Genomic DNA, 15,515 nt, shown 5'->3' with positions numbered 1-15,515 from the left:
CTGACCCCCTAGACTATGACCTCCCCCAATTCTCCCCACTCCTACATTATGTGTGGGAACTCCTCTCTGCTTACAACCTCTACAAACAGCCACCTCTTGGCCACCCTTCAGACCTAGAGGTGTTCACACTGAAGGTGGGGTTCCCCCAGGGAGTATAGGCCACTGTAGGCCTTAAAGCAGACTCAGGGGCATTTCAGCTAGAATTATGGAGTCCCAGATGCCCATACCATAGTCTACCAGAAGAGGGTGAGGACTCTAGGCTGACACATCCCCTTAGTTCCTCAAATCCTTCTCTTTAAGGGGACTGGCCTGGGTGGGCCACAGTAGAACCCTCTAAAGTGTGGCTCAGGGTTGGATTCTCTGACGCCCTGGTCTGAAAACAGTACTTTGAGAAAACCAGGTTCCATGCCTGTGGTGTGGCATTCCATCCAAGTCCAGAAATGGGAGAGTGCTCCGATCAGGAGAGAAAGAAGGAGCCAGTCAAGGGGAAGACGGATTTGAACCCATGCTGTCTGGTTCCAGAGTCCATGTTCTTAACTACTGTGCACTGTTGCCTGCCAAGAGCAGTGGTCAGAGGAGATGTCCAGAGTGGGAGCGGTCAGGACAGCCTCGCCCGTAGAAAATGCATGGACGAACAGAGGTGTTCCCTAGAGATGGGCACTCTAGGACACCCCTGAGGGGCACATCTCAAGAATTTGAACTCAGGAGAAAATTCTTGAGACATGCCTCTCAGGGGCGTCCCACAGTGCCCATCTTAAAAGCCCTCACTGATTAGAGCTCTGTCTTCTAATGATTATTATTTTTTTATTTTTTATTTTTGTTTATTTTAGACAGAGAGAGAGAGAGAGAGAGAGGGGCAGAGCATGAGTAGGGGAAAGACAGCGAGAGGGAGACACAGAATCCGAAGCAGGATCTAGGCACTGAGCTGTCAGCACAATGCCTGACATGGGGCTGGAATCCACCAACCGCAAGATTATGACCTGAGCCAAAGTCAGACGCTTAACCGACTGAGCTACCCAGGCATCCATCCCTCAGATGACTGATTATAATAAATGTAATAAATAAAATCTCCACAAATGTTAGAGAAATAAAGGTGACCACACATGAAAGAAAGCTTTCTCACGTAAGTCACACTCATGGAACAGTATTGGCTTCAGTTTAAGAATAGCGAACTGAGGCTGGGAGAAGGGACATGGCTAGTCAGAGGTGATGGAGTTGGGGTTTGACTCCAGCATCCAAGTGCATTTTAATTGTGGCACATTTGAGGCAATCCACAGTGGCACTAAATTATGTCCATTCATTCGGTCAGGCATTTATTAAGAGTGTTTCTGTGCCAGGCATCGATTAACTGCCAGAATAGAGATGTGGACAAGATTCTTCTCTGCTTGAGTGGCTCACAGGCCATGGGGGAAATGGACAGGTGAACCCTGGCAGTAGGAGTTGAGAAGAGTCAGCCATAAAGAAATGCGGTGAGGACCCAGAGCATGGTCTGTGATGGCCGCCCCAGAGGATTCAACTGGACCTTTAAGTCTAAGTAAGAAGTGGCAGAGAACAAGAAGAACCTTGCAAACAGGGGGAATGAGCTTGCAGAGGGGAGACCCGAGGGAGGGAAGCTGCTTCGACTTCCATGAGCTTGAACCAGGGGTGAGGGGCTGGAGGGGGGGATTGCTGGGCCTGTGAAAGTCTGGTTAGACACAAGGGAGCACGGGTCAGATCTTAATCCAGGAAATGACCAGACCAGACGCGGGCTGTAATCTGAATCAAGTGCCTCTCACTTTGGGCTGAAATGGCCTCTTTCCTGGTTTCTGTTCCCCTTCACTGTCTGAGTTTCTCGGGAACTGAATTCTATCATTGCCCCAGTGCCTTGCATAGTACCTGGCATCCTTTTGCTGAATGAATGAATGAATGAATGAATGAATGAGTGAGTGAATGAACTCTGCTATCTGTTATCTCCCTATTTGAGCTTCCTTTTCCCCCACACTGTTCCTGATTTTAGTTAAGAACTGAACGTGGGCTCTGTACACAGGCCCCGAGGCTGTGAGCCTGTGTGTGTATGTTTTACAGCAGCCAAACCAAATAAACAAACACATGGCAGAACCCCAGGCGTGCTGCTCCTACACTTGGCACAGCCAGCTGGCACGTGGCTGCCCCTCCCCAGCCGTCCCAGCTCCTCCCTCCCTCTGGAGTCGGCCTGGAGGCTTGGCGGTGGATTTGGGAAGCCCCTTCCCCTCTCCAGCAGCAGCGGGACTCCAGGCACACACTGATACGCTCCTTTTAATTAGAGGGAATTTGAAATCGCTTCTGTCTTGGAACTCGGGAGAATTGGTTGGCAGCGTCTAAGATAGTGGGGGCCCACTGACAGGGCGGTGACTCCAGTACCAGGGAGACGACAGGGATGTGAACCCCCGCCCCGACTGGGCTTTCTGCTCCCTTGTACTCATTCCAACTGGATTAACTGCCCATCCCCTACCGATTGCTCTGGGGACCCCTAAAGTTTCCTTTTGGGGAGGTGCCCAGCTCTTTAAGAGTCTCAAGTCAAAATCAGTGTGCAGAACAGCGCTCACCGGAGGTTTGCCTGCATTTCTCCAAATCAGCATATGACTGCCCTATTTCCAGGGCCCCAGGGCAGAAGCCGAAGCTAATTCTCAACTCCCGTCCCCTCACTCTACAGCCAACGTCACCAGGCGTCGCCTGCTTTACCACCAAATGGCTTCAAAATCCATCTCCTTCTTTCCATCCCCTTACTACTAAGTTCATGTCCCCCTCATCTCTGCTTGGATTTGTACAACTACCTCCTCCTAGTTTCTCTGCCTCCAGTCTTTCTCTAATCCCTTCTCCTTTCCAGGAGCCATTTCAGTCTAAGTTACTGATTTGACCCAGTCACTCCTTTACCAAAAAAAAAAAAAGCAAAAAACAAAACAAAACCAAACCCTAAAAAACAAAGCCAAGAAGCTTTAAGTGGTTCCTACAAGAGAAATAGTGTGTTGTTTTTCAGTCTCTGTTCTTCTCTATTAACACAACCCTCCACGTTCTAGGAGGCTGCTGAATAAACGCCACATTTCCCAACCTCTTTGGCAGCAAGGCATGGTCACGTGACTCACGTTCAACTAATGAGATTCACCTAGAAATGGAATGTATGACTTTTAGCAGTGTCCTTACAGGGAAGTGTTAGGCTCTTCATTATACTTCCTTACTTTCTGCAGGATGGAATACAGATGTGATGGCTGGAGCTAGTGTAACCATCCTGGGTCATAAAGTGACCTTGGCAATGAAGGTAGTGCATAGTAAGATAGAAACACACCATAGATCACTTATGCAAACCCTGTCTTTTTCTTCCAAACTGTCACATGAGAAAGGAATAAACTTTCATTATGATTAAGCCAGCAATATTTCAGAGTTTTCTGACACTCCAGCTAATTCTAATTCTAATGAATTATCACCTACCACAGGGATCTGGAAGACAAATGCTACCAGAAGCCAGGCAGGCAACATAACTTGGTAATACCTTCATGGAGCAGGGACTGGGGATGGGCTTGTTTATTTATTCTTTTTTTAATTATTATTCAGTTATTCTGTTTTTTATTTTACAAGTATTTACAAAGCCTGTTATGTGCTAGGCACTCTTAGGCACTGGGAAGGCAGAGACAAATAAGACTTGGTCCCTTCTTAGAGGAGATCCAGTCTGGTTGGAGCAGACATTTTTTAAAAAAATTTTTTTTAACGTTTATTTATTTTTGAGACAGAGAGAGACAGAGCGTGAACAGGGGAGGGGCAGAGAGAGAGGGAGACACAGAATCAGAAACAGGCTCCAGGCTCTGAGCTGTCAGCACAGAGCCCGACGCGGGGCTCGAACTCACGGACCGCGAGATCATGACCTGAGCCGAAGTCAGATGCTTAACCGACCGAGCCACCCAGGCGCCCCTGGAGCAGACATTTTAAAGAGAGTAATATAGAGAAGGGTTATGGGGACTGTAACGGCTGACGTACAAATAGCGGTAGAGGCAACAAAAGAGATTGGAGGAAATTCTAAAAAAAAAAAAAAAAAAAAGATCTGAAAACAAAACTTCAAAGGGAAGGTAACCTCTTCCCCCAAAGATGAGTAAAGAAAAGATAGGGGAGCCCTTGTGGCTCAGTTAGTTGAGCATCTGACTTCAGCTCAGGTCTTGATCTGACGGTTCATGGGTTCGAGCCCCGCCGTGTCAGGCTCTGCGCCGACAGCTCAGAGCCTGGAGCCTCCTTGGATTCTGTCTCCCCTGTTCTCTGCCTCTCCCCTGCTTGCACTCTGTCTCTGTCTCTCAAAAATAAATAAAACATTTAAGAAATTTTTTTTTAAAAGGGATAAACCAAGGTTAGGAGGACTTGGTTCCCTGCTGTTGCCAGTCCCTTCCCTTTCAGGGACTTGCAAACAATTTGTGGAATACAGCCCACGTGGGCTCCGCCCAGAAGTCAGCGGGGAGAGGGAATTAGTCCAGCAGAAGGAACTTTGGGATTTGGTCAGGGCTAGTTCTATAGCCTTTTTTTCTAACTGAGCCCTTTCTAGGATTTGATAATACAGGGGAATCATAGTTCCTTCCTGACAGCACCATGCTGTAGAGGACCTGATGTCTAGGAACTACAGTCATCTGGAAAGATCCGACACGTAGTAGGCGGTAAGTAAGTTTTAGAGTAGTAAGAGAAGTCTTCCTGAGGGTTTCTGTCTGCTACTCTCCTGCTCAAGGAGGTTTGGGAGGGATTCAAAATATGTAATCATCTGGTATTGCACAGAATTGCACTGATCATCAGATCAAAAATCAGATGTAAACAACCCATTTGGCATTATCTGTGCGGACCAGTATACATCAGCCCTGCCTGGAGGAGGCTTTTTAAAATAAGAGCGTAAAAGTGACTGGCCTGAATTTTTATGAGCATTAAAAGAACGGTCAAAGCAGGAATTACAAAAGCCCAAGGCACATAGATGGTGGCCTCTCACTAATTTTCACTCTGTACTCATTGCCACTTAATCTTGAGATGCATCGCAACTCGAATTTCACGGTGGTCCAGTGGCATTACCAGGGCCAGCCTGGGTAAATCAAGACCCTGAACAGATCAAGCCATCTCTGGGCTCCCATGGTTTCTGTAAGGGGCTCGGAGCCCACACAGGGGTCCTTTCCACTCTTGAAATGGAGCGGGGGATTCCCGCCACACTTGGCATGGGATTTCTTCTTCCTCTTCCCCTTTCCATCTTTCACAATCCCTGTTTCTCCAAACTGTCCTAAAATAACCACAGGGAACACATACCTGACATATTTTCGCCTCTGAAGCACTTTCCTTGTGGGAAAACTCTCTGCAAAGAATGCCTTAAGAGAAGAGAAAAGAACAGGGCTGAGCTGCATGCGTCAGCCGATAAGGACCTTGGAAATAACTCCGCCAGCTGCTCATTTCCAAAAGCGGAAAGCCGAGACCCAGAAAACTGGAGTGGGTTGCCCAAAAACACACAGAGCACTTAACAAAATTCTTCAGCAGTTTCAAGTGTGTGTACTGTCAGGCTTTCTCTCTGCCTACACCTTGTAAACATGTTTTGAACAGAGGGAAGCGTTATCTGTCCACCGCTGTTAACCCCAGGCACACACCTCTCTGTGGTAGGGGGACATTCAGGAGACAGGGTCCTCTGGGACCCTCTCTTGTCCAAGGGTGTCAGGAGACCCAAGTGGGTCTGGAAAGCCACGTGGAAGGAGGGGCAGGGCTGCTGGTCAGAAAAGCAGCAGGGAGCCCAGGTGATAGGAGGGGCTGGGCTTTCCCTCCCTGGTCTGTAAGCTTTGAACCTCTTGGGCCCAGCAGGGGGGCAGCAGGCTGGGGGCATTAGCATTTGTTTTTCCACTTTGATGTTTTGTCTTTTAAGTGTTGTGGAAGATTTTGTTGGCTGGAGCCTGCCTAAGAAAATCCTTGTGGGAATGTGGCTTTGGTGCTGTGAAACCCAGTCTGATTGTCTCACTGGATCCCACAAGTCAATTTCCTTGTAGGAGGCTTGCACTAGCCCAGTGATTTTCGAACTTCACCTGCTAGCAGCAGAACCTCACCTTTTCCCCTTCGATTCATAGCTGGAAGCCCAATACTCAAAGCAAAGCACAGCTGCCCTGACCAAAGCTGGACATAGGGTCTCTCCCTATGTGGCCAAACTTGAGGACCCCTTCCTGAGGCAGCTGACCCCCGTCCCAGTGGAAGTGCTGCGAAGACACCTCAAAAATCTCTACACTAGATGACCTTGAACTCCCCCTCCTGTTCTCCTCTGTAATTCTAAAGCTAAGCCCTATGAATTAGGGAGAACAGAAACTCTAGTCTCATGATATAAATGAACTTACTCAAAGTCCTAAGTGGTGCATGATTTGCCCCACATTGGAGAGCGACTCTGCCTGTTTTTCTCTCAAGTCTCATCCCCTGTTACGCCTCCAATGTGGAAACCACGCACCTAAGCCAAATAGAAATTCTTAGAGTTCCCCAAATATGACATTTTCATTCCTCCATGCCCTTCTAAATGCCCTTCTTTCTACCCAGAAAACAGTTCATACTTTTGTCACACTATTGAATGTGGACATTTGTTTTTACACTGGGCTCAATGGCACTTCTTCTCTGAAGACTGTCCCAAATCACACACCCTTTTCTTTGTGCGTGCACCATGCTCTGGGGCTGCCTCTGCTGTAATAACTCCCACAGTCATGGATGACTTACCCCCTTGGCTCTCCCACTAGAGGGCCATGTGTCTTATTTCCCTTTCCTGGACTTTTCAGGGTATCTTGCACATAGATATTGAAATCCATGTAGTGAGTGAATGGAAAAAGGAATCAGGGGCAATGCTGGGACTGGGGTACTGGGCTTTTGCAGCAACTTCAACATCACAACAGTCAGGGAGCAATTTCCATCTTGCTCTCTTTGGTGTAGCCTGATTTCCTCCCCCCGTGGTATTTCTTAATATTCAGCTCCAAGGAGCAAAGACATCGTAAATGCAAGGCTGTCCTCAACTTGCTTAATGCAACCAGCCTCATCTGCCAAGGAAGGATCAGTGTGGTCAAAGCTTAAAACCCACAGGGCAAATATCCCTCAGGGAAGTCATTCAGCAGAGGCTGCAAAGACAGAGAGATTTAGGTATCGGCCCCCTGCTATGTGACAGATGCTCTATGCAAGGAGGAGAACCAAGTACTCTACTCTCTTCATCCCTTTTCTCCTGCTTCCTACCACCTCCCACATCTCCCTCTAGGAGAGAGTTGGATTCTGTGGTGTGTCTGTATTTTTCGTATTTTAATACATCAAGATATTGCTAACCAGATGATCCCTATTTTAAAAGTTTTTTAGCCTCATAGAAACTTCTCCGAAAAGTAGGAAATGAAAAAGGAAAAAGGGCTTGCCTTCAGAGATCACCTCCAGTGGCAGCAGGGAGCATCCCCAGGCTGCAACCTGGCGGAAGTGTTGGGAAGAGTCAACTTCATTGTTTTGAGACAATGACTCCAGCATGGTTCTAAGCCAACCGTTCTTTGGCTGTACCAGTCCTCTCTTGCTTCCTGCTTGAGCCTGCTTGCCCTTCATTTTCCTCATTCAAAGTATGAGCTACCTGGTATAGTCTAATAGATCCCCTTGGTGTTCTCATTTAAAAATAAGTAGGCTTTTCCAACTTAGACTGAAGAGGGAACAGCTCAGAACAGAAAACTTGCAGATTGGAGCACAGTAGATAAAGCCCAGACCCTTCTGAGACAGGATGATAAAGAAGGAGGAAGAGAGACAAAGGGGGAGGGGGAAGGGTCCACTCAAGGTGAACTTGGTAGATGAACTGGAAGAAAACTTAAGGAGAACGGTTTAAAAATACTTTGTATCATTTTTTGTATTCCTGATAATTAGGAGAAACACATACCCTTTCCGGCGATGGACTGAGTGCTTATGCTGTCCAGCCATTGTACTTCTTCATTTCGTCCTCCCAAAACCTCAGAGGTACATCCTCACAGTCTAACATTCTTCAGAGAACAAGAGACGTTTACCCAGTGGCCTCTTGTCATCTGGCTGCTTCCTGGGGCCGGAAGTGAGGAGCAGGGACAGGGCTGGAGGAAACACTGTGTTCTGATATTGAAAGAGAGAACAGAAAAGTAGTTAACCTAAGCCTCCTTATGGTGGTAGGTGCTTCTATCACTGAGATGTCTACCACAGGGGCCAGGAAGAGGCTGTCTACATTGTCTGCAGAAACTTAGTTCAGAGGTTTATGGATTCTCTTAAGCCTCTGGGTCCCATGAAGGCCCAGAGTTCAGATCCTAGACATGCACTATGTATCCATTACAGTAGTATGCTGTGGGGCATCAGAATTAGACAACCACATCACTGCCCTCCAGGGTCTGAAGATCAGACATAGTGCAGCTGCGGGGGGTGGGGGGGGGGGTCGTGGGACCCACGTGTCTCCTTGCTGGAACATGGATGGACTTCTGAATAAAAAGTGACTGAGACAGAATCTTTGCCGTCTGCTGTCCACCGACCTGGTCGTGTTTTTGTTTGAGAGCTGAAGTATTTGCAGTGCGTTCTCAGTCTTTCATCTGCACTTGTTCAACCTTACTTTGCCTTCATTATTTGCTGACTTTATCAGCTGTGCTTACACCACTCAGTTGTATTTACATGGCATTTTTGTCCTCATTTGCCATGGACTCAGCATGTGAAAATGCAACTCCAGCACGACATGAACAAACTATTGTTACCTTCAGTGATGCCCCCTATTAATAACTGTGGTCCAAGGGAGGACCGAATCAAATGAAATAGAAAATGTATTAAGATTGTGTCAGGCACATAAGAGGCATTCAATATATGTTAGCCATTATCATTAGAAATCTGTATCTTTCAAGTTGACAGTTACTTGGAAGAAGTCCATTATTTAGAAGACCTTCTTGGCTGTCATTATCAAACAGTCCTTTGACTATAGCAGCTGGGGTTTGGGCCACCCACCTCCTGCCATTGTTGATTTCCCTGCTTAGCAATTTTCTTCCCACCTCTGAGCGGGTCATACCTGCTCTTCACTCACCATCCCACCCTTACCTTGAACTGTCAATGGGGGCAGAGAAATGTGCATTTCCTATTAAATTTTAACCACACATTGATGACAGGGAGAGACCATTTGTCTATTCAGCAAATACTATGAGCACTTACTCTGTGCTGGGTGCCACACTGGGTGCTGAAGTTAGAGAGATAAGTGAATCGCAGCCCCTGCCCTGCAGAAACTCTGATATGTAAACAAAGTAGAGTGTCTTAACTACATCCACGCACAAACAAAGTGTCCCTGTGCATTATGGCAAATGTTCCTGGACACTCCTATTAAAATTATCCTATCTGAAAAAAGGACTAGCAACAGCCCCCCCATTTTCTCCCAAATCAAAACAAAATTACATTATATTATATGGCAGGTTAGAGGATTGTTCACCAACTATTAACTCATTATCCTCACCCCACCTATTTTCCTCATTCTCTTGGGGCATGGCCACATGACCTGCCTTGGTAAAAGTGACAGTTTCCAGTTCCCGAGCCTAGGTTTTGAGAAGCATCCTGTGTTTCTACTTGCTCCTCTGAAAACTTCTGACCTTCCCCGTGAATGCGCTCTCAAGAGCTGCTACCCTCTGGCACGGACCCACAGGGAGATATGTGGAAGCACACCTGAACTTCCCCCCAAGCCTGAAGCAGGGCCAACCCAGCGACCTGAAAATACATGTGCACGAAACCAGTGCTCATTTTTTATGTGCTTGTTTGTTACCTGGTCAAAGCTGACTAATACGGTCTTCAGGATTTTGCTCCATCTGCCGTCACTCTCCTTCTTTAAGCCTCATCTCCCTCCAACCACACTGAATGACTCCCTGCTTCCCAAGCCCCCTGTGTTAGGACCTCTGCTTGGACCCATCTTCTTCACCAACTCATCATTTAAGGCAAGGATCAAATTTCTCCTATTTTATGATGCCCTTCTTAATCCATTCTTCCCTCCACCAAAAAAATCAAAATACAAATAACTAAATAAAGATGATAGTAGTGATACTAATAATAAATTGTTAATTTGTTCAATGAGCATTGGTCAGGTATCTACTCCACTGCAGATTTATGTGCCTCTCCCTCTGTGTGAGCAAATCCAGCCAGATCCATCTAGGGCCCTTGCCACAGTGGATAGCAATTGGCTGTTTAAGAGTCCTGTGCAAGCCATGAGCTCGTGTCTCTTCCAAGGCAGAGGCTGTCCCTTTTATCCCTGTCTGGGTGTGAGGACAAGCACAAGGAAATGTCAATCTCCCTACGAACAGCAGCCGACAACGTATGTGTCCAGTTTCCTGGCTAAGAGAGGAAAAGGCCGAAGTGACTCACAGTTAGGGCTCAGCCTGCTCCCACCTGCTGGCCTGGCCCTGCCCCAGCCCCAGCCCCAAGCCAAATCTGACCAGGAAGACAGGAAGTCCTTAAGCATCTTCAGAACCTAGTCCAATGGGGCTTAGTGTTGATTCACCCTGTTTATTGGCCTCGTCTGTGAGTCACTTCCCCGGCACTGAGTTCGGGACTCCACTGTTTTTCCCGACTTGCCTCTCCACTGGCTGACCTGGGAGGTGCTCTGTGTTACCACCCAGATTCTGGGCTCCCCCCTCACGCCTCCCACAGCCAAGGCCCCCTCCACAAAACTCAGGTTTTGAGCTAGGCCTTTTTGCTAGATGTTATCAGTACCAGTCTGGCCTGTTTGCTCCCAGGTTCTGGTGGCCTCTCCACTCCCCTGTTTCGTCTAAGGAGGAAACCAGCTCCTCTAAGGAGTTTGCCAGTATCCTCTCCAGTTACCGCAGTCCTGCTCCTGATCCCCAGCTGGTCTCAGGGGCCTGCTCCCAGATGCCAGCCACCTCTGGCTTTGACAAGTTGAGTATAAAATCCCCACTATGGTCTGGCAGGTTCAGGCACCACTGAACACCCGGCTCTTTGAGGACAGGGACTTCGTTCTAGAATACAGACAGCGCCTGTCTTGTACATGCAACTGAAAAAATGTCAAACACATACATCAAAAGATGAATGCTCAGCCTCAGAGCTCACCTCCATTAGGACAAGGGAAGTAGAGGGAACATAGCACTTGAGATTTGAGACGGAAATCTCATTTTTGTCTCTTTCTTTCTCTCCACTCTCTCTGACTAGTTCCTCTTGCTGATCCTTGCAATCTCCATCTCGGCCTAAGCTCTCTTTCTCCACCACACCACCCCCAATGCCCAACCTCCAACTCTTTTCTTGCTTCCCCTGTTTTGGCCTGTCCCTTCTGGCACAAGGCTTGGGCAGATGGTGAGGGATGTCCCCACCTGGTGAGTGTAGGTTCTCTCATCCTTGGTCCTGCCCTCACTGGCAGAACCCCCAAGAATGTACCCCAGTTGTTCATATTGTGTCTTTAGGGAGCAACTCTCAGTCATGACTACAAAGGGTTCTAGTAGCACTGGGCATTTTACCTCTGCCTTTTTAGCCCCTCATCTGGTTCAGCTATGCCCTTTGCCTTTCCCTAAACCTCTGTGCTGTGATGGTTGAGGGGAGGGGGCTGAATGAGGCTTTGATGGAACTCAGCACTTGGACATTGTTCTCTAACGCCCCGGGAGCAGCTCTGCCTCGCTGAGGGGTCAGACAAACAGAATGCCCAGAAATCCTGCCCTGCCCCTGGGCTTCTGGTCTCCGTCCTCACAGGACCCTGCAGCAAATTCTGGTTCTGCTAAGAACACGTGATACAAGATCCCACCCCATTTGGAGAAGGGGAGAGAAGTCTGAGACCATTCCCTTAGTCGAGCAAGAGAAAGATCCCTTTGCAGGGAGTGTAAACCTCTACATCTGGGACCCTCAAGGGCTCTGGGGGGGCACTGAGGCACACCCAGCACAGAGAGCACTTCTCATTTACTCAAGAGACAGCTGCGGCTCTCTCCACCACACCCAGATCCAGTCAGGTGCTGAGGACGTCCCCGGGACAGAGATAGAATCAGGGACAGCTCCTCCTGAACTCCTCTGAATCACACAGTCTCAGAGTCCCGAGGACTGAAAAGGGCCGGAGGTACATGGCCATCTGGCTAACCCCCTAAAATACCTCTGACAAGAGGTCATCTTGTTTTAGACTACCTCAGCAAACAGTGACCTCACTACCTAACAAAACCATACGTATCTTCACATATCATATTGTCCTTTCAAATTTGTCTGCAACCTGCCTTCAAGTGAGATAAAGTGTCAAACTCGTAGCTTTTGCATCTCAGCTGTCACGATACCTCAGGTTTGGGAGCACCCAGAGCACCGCCAAGTAATCGAACAATCCCCCAGTTGACTACACTCTTCCAAAGCAATCAGAATCCTATTTTTCTTTAAATGTCCCTTTGGGGCTAAAATGAGTGTGTAATAAACAGAGGATGTTGTGAGTTAGGTCATTGAAACACGCCGGTGTCTTCAAGGCATTTATTTACAACACCCCCAAAGAGAAGCATGGCCCCCGCATTGGTGCCAGTTCTCTCCGACTGTGGGTCAGTGCAGGGTCAGTGGCAGCTGAGGGCAGCCCCAGCCCACATCTCCTCCTCCTCCCCCTCCCTGCCAACTCCATGCCTGTGCACACACTTCTCACTAACACCCTTTTGCCACGGGGCCTGCCTTTTTTTTTTTTACATGCAAATGTCACATAAAATCCTTCAAATGAAAACAGGTACTTTTCATTTTGCTCCCATAAACAGACACTTTCTAAATATTTAGACATCTGTATATAATGCCCTTAAACTGTTTGTTCTGAAGCATAAATAGGTATCTCCGTGTTTGAGTTAGTGTCTGATATGTTCCTCATTTGCGGAGAAAACATAAAAAATAATTGGAATAACTACAGCCAGGAACAATGCTTACGCAGCATGTCAGCGTCTTTTATTGTGTCTTCAAGTAAAAGCTTCAATTGGAGGAGAGTTCTGCCTCCCCATCAGACAGAACCACAGCTCTTGCTTTTAACCCTTCACAGGATCCAGACACCTCAGGGCAAGGAATGCCAGCAAAGGTCCCCCGTTATAGGGCCTGATTTGCTATCTAGTTGCATTCACACAGCTTGGGGGCAGTACACTGATTTCTCCTTCCTCATCCCCAGCTTTTCATTGAGGGGAACAAATTCCCACTTTATTCCAAAGAGGGAAAAGCAGGGCCCTTGTCCAGCCCCTAGGTGCTCCTCAAGGAGTAGATGAGATGGGGAATAAGGATACCGGCATGTGTAGCTCTCCCTTTTTTGAGTTCTGTTGTGGAAGTCTACTTGGAAGGTCTGTGATAGTCCATCCACCTCTACCCAGAACTAGAGGGAAAGGTTCAGTCCAGAGCCGGAGGAATTAGGGAGCCAGTTTGGATAAAGATCCAAGCAATTTTCTCCAATAAGCTCCATCTTTCTGACTCTAGCTACTCTCTTAAATGGTCTGACCTACAGGATGAAGAGAGGTGGGATTAGTATTACCCCCAAACTCTACTATCAAATGGGATATTCCAAATCCCTGAGGCTCTCCTCTGAATACACAGATGAAATGTTATAGTTTTTACTGCATCCTTCAAATGGAACTTACACAAGATCATCATTAATGAATGGTGTTCCAGATCTTATTCCACTCTCACTGGATTGTCTTTAGTAGCCCTGCCAAGCTGTTAATCTAGCCTTGCTTGACTTCCCAGTGATGGGACATTGTTGGACAGCTCTGTTAAATCTTTTTTTTTTTTAATTGGCTGAAATTTTCTATAATGTCCAACCATTGGCTCTGCTGTGGACTGAGTTGTGTCCTCCCTAAATTCATCTGTTGAAGCCTTAACCTCCAATGTGATGATATTTGAGATGGGACTTTGGGGAGATCATTAGGATTAGATGAGGTCATGAGGGTGAGGCCTTAGTGATGGGATTAGAGCCCTTATAAGAAGACACCAGAGAGCTTGCTCTTTCCTCAGCACACAAAGGAGAGGTCATGCGAGCACACAGCCAGATGGCACCACCTACAAGGCAGGAGCAGAGGCATCAGAATGAAACTCACCTTCCTGGCACCTTGATCTTGGACTTCTGAGCCTCCAGAACTTCAAGGTATAAATTTCTGTTGTTTAAGCTTCCCAGTCTATGGTATTTTCTTATAGCAACTTGAGAAGACTAAGACAGTCTCTGTTCATTCATTCTTTTAGTTCTTAAACATATGACAAATCCCTACTTGTATTAGACATTCCGCTGGTGCTTGAGATTAAAATAAAAATGAGGAAGTTTCCATTTCTGCAGAGTCAGTTTGAAAAGCAGACAAAAAAAGCCAGTCATTTCAGCACAAAGTATACTTTAGTATAAAGACAACTGTGATAAAGGCAGTGAGGACCCAGCAGAAGGATCTGTTTGCTTCTGAAGCAAGGCCAGCATCTGAGTCTATAGAGGATGAGAGCAAACCATGCAATCTTGCCTCCACAGGGTGGGATCTGATCTCCTCCAGAAGGCGGGGAGCAGGACACACCATCCCCACAGATGCAGTATGGGCCTAGAGCCCCCAAGCCTGGAGGAGAGCCCAGAATCCCACGAGAGTCCAAACATTTGCAGCATCAATGAGTGGGGCCTTCCTCTCTGACTGGGGAGCAGCTGCAGGGTGAACAGTGGTGCCCACGTCGTGTACACTCCCTACCATCTGTCTCAATGCATCAGCCAGAAGGATCCTTCTAAAACATCAGATCACGTCACTCCTCTTACAAAACCCTCCATGAGCTCCGGTTCACTCAGTGGAAACACCAATGAAGCATATGTGATCCTGCCTCTTGTTACCTTTTGGACTGTTCTCTTAATCCTGGCCGCTCACCCCACGGCCATGCTGGCATCCTTACTGAAACACACCAGGCAGACCCTCACCATACGTACTGCTTTATCACAACTGGCCCCTCTGCCTGGGACACATTTCCTCCAGATATCTGTGTGGTACACACTCTCTACTCCCTAAACTCTCTGCTCTAATGTCACCTTCTCAATGAGCCCTCCCCAATGAGGCTTTTAAATACAGAACAGCCCACACCAACTCCCTTACTCATGGCTCTATTTCTTTCTTTCTCTTTCTTTTCTTCTCTTTCTTTCCTTTCCTTTCCTTTCCTTTCCTTTCCTTTCCTTTCCTTTTCTTTTCTTTTTTCTTTTCTTTTCTTCCTTCCCTTCCTTCCTTCCTTCCTTCCTTCCTTCCTTCCTTCCTTCCTTCCTTCCTTTACATTTATTTAATTTTGAGAGAGAGAGAGAGAGCGAACAGGGGAGGGGCAGAGAGAGAAGAGAGGGAGACACAGAATCTGAAGCAGGTCCCAGGTCTGAGCTGTCAGCACAGAGCCTGATACAGAGCCACAAGTTCATGACCTGAGGCGAAGTCTGACGCTCAACCAACTGAGCTACCCAGGTGCCCCTCATGGCTCTATTTCTGTTTTCTCTTGACAGTTTCATTTCCTAAAATATCTTATTATGCCAATTGTATCATCGCCCCTCTTCCCCCTGCACGCGTGCGTGCACACACACACACGCACACACACACACACACACACACACA

General features: G+C 47.5%; 1 long non-coding RNA gene across 2 annotated transcripts in view; it reads right to left on the bottom strand.

Moving 5' to 3' along the window:
• The window catches only part of LOC147576626 (uncharacterized), a 46,556-nt gene extending 32,259 nt beyond the window's left edge, over positions 1–14,297 (bottom strand). Inside the window, exons 1-2 of one of the 2 annotated variants that reach the window (XR_015240979.1) lie at positions 14,004–14,297; positions 7,880–8,082 (exon numbers count right to left, since the gene is read on the bottom strand). This is a non-coding gene — a long non-coding RNA (uncharacterized LOC147576626). Of the gene's footprint in view, positions 1–7,879; positions 8,083–9,150; positions 10,217–14,003 lie in introns of those variants that run through there. The other variant, XR_015240980.1, reaches the window with a different exon arrangement.
• Positions 14,298–15,515: the final 1,218 nt, after the last annotated feature.

The sequence above is a fragment of the Puma concolor genome, chromosome D1 (genome assembly GCF_028749965.1).
Source record: "Puma concolor isolate L17-30 chromosome D1, mPumCon1.1.hap2, whole genome shotgun sequence".
Taxonomy (NCBI): domain Eukaryota; kingdom Metazoa; phylum Chordata; class Mammalia; order Carnivora; family Felidae; genus Puma; species Puma concolor.
This window is presented reverse-complemented; position numbering and strand designations above follow the sequence as displayed.